The sequence below is a fragment of the Apis dorsata genome, unplaced genomic scaffold (genome assembly GCF_000469605.1).
Source record: "Apis dorsata unplaced genomic scaffold, Apis dorsata 1.3 scaffold_88, whole genome shotgun sequence".
NCBI classification, from domain to species: Eukaryota; Metazoa; Arthropoda; class Insecta; order Hymenoptera; family Apidae; genus Apis; species Apis dorsata.
In genome coordinates, this window is record NW_006263386.1 from 1,680,293 (window position 1) to 1,681,702 (window position 1,410).

Below are 1,410 nucleotides of genomic sequence, written 5' to 3' on the forward strand. Positions count from 1 at the left end.
TCTCTTATCGTGGCAGACAGATGCATCAAAGTGCAAGATGCACATTATGAGAAGGAAACGACTTCCTAGGTTTACACGAAATCTCACTTTCGGCACTTTCAATAAGCGACACCATGTTTAATTATCTTTTTATGGGAAAAATCTTTATCTATTTTTTATTCTACATAATTGGTAATAGATGTAGCTATTACTTCTTAAAATTAGTTGCAATGTTAAAGAGAGATATATATCTGATGCTAAGAAAATTTTTGTTAATTTCTTTTCATTTCTTTTGCTAAACATTTTTTTTTTAAGATTTTTAAATGAATTCTCTAGAATTTCCGTAAAATTAGTTTCTTATGAATTCTTCCAATTTCGTCCAAAAATTTTTATACTACGATTCTCTATCGTTTTCTTTTTATTCCCTTTTGATTTCTCGAATTCTTATCTCCGTTCAAATTTGTACATAAAGTACAAAAATTTTGATATGTTAAAATTTTTCCAAGATTATTTTTCAAAATTTCTCCGAATTTTATTTATAAATCCTCCAATCCTATTATTTTGTTCCAAGAATCATGATACAGATTAAAGTGAATCTCGCACGAATCTATACTCATAAAACCAGCTAAATGATTTTTTTCCCAATAATATACACATCTCGTTTATTCCATGTGTTCAATAGTAAATTATATCTAGTATTATATATAGTAAAAGGAAAGGGTTGAACTCCTCGATTCGTTTCATGTGTTTTTCGACAACAATAACTTCTTGGGCAAAGCTGTATCTCCTCATGGCTGCCATCATAACCAGCTATGGAGTGGAAGGCGCATGAAAAGGGGGAAGAGGGGAGGGGAGGGGAAGGAATTTATTCCCAGACATAATATCGAGTTTATAACCAAGTTAGCGAAATCGGCTTCGCACCCCGCTTATTCCATAGCCGGAAATAACGACGGTGCAAGGACTATGGGAAGGGGGTGCAGGCGGTGAACAGTGGCTTGATTAAATTAGGGGATGATCGCGCGAAATTAGAGACATTAAATTCTATATTCTGGCACGGTCGATCTCGCGAACATATTCCTCTGTTAAACTTTTCCTGATTTTCCACTCATATATCCACTTTATGCCATGGAAATCTTCAAAATCGTCGTTTTTTTTTCCCAAATGGTGGCTTTCCCAAATTCTTAACTGGATTAAAGTGGAAAAAATTTGTTTGAAAACGAATTAGCACGTGCTCTCCATTTATTTTTTTGAAGATGATCGTGGAAAAAGCTGTTTAAAACTTATTTGAAAATCTATTGTCATGTTTTAATTATATTTATCAATCTTGTTGCATGAAATTAATTCAATATTTTATTATTTACATTCGATAAACTACTTAAAATAATAATACTAACTTAAAATGAAGAGCAAATAAATGTAAAATAATTATAA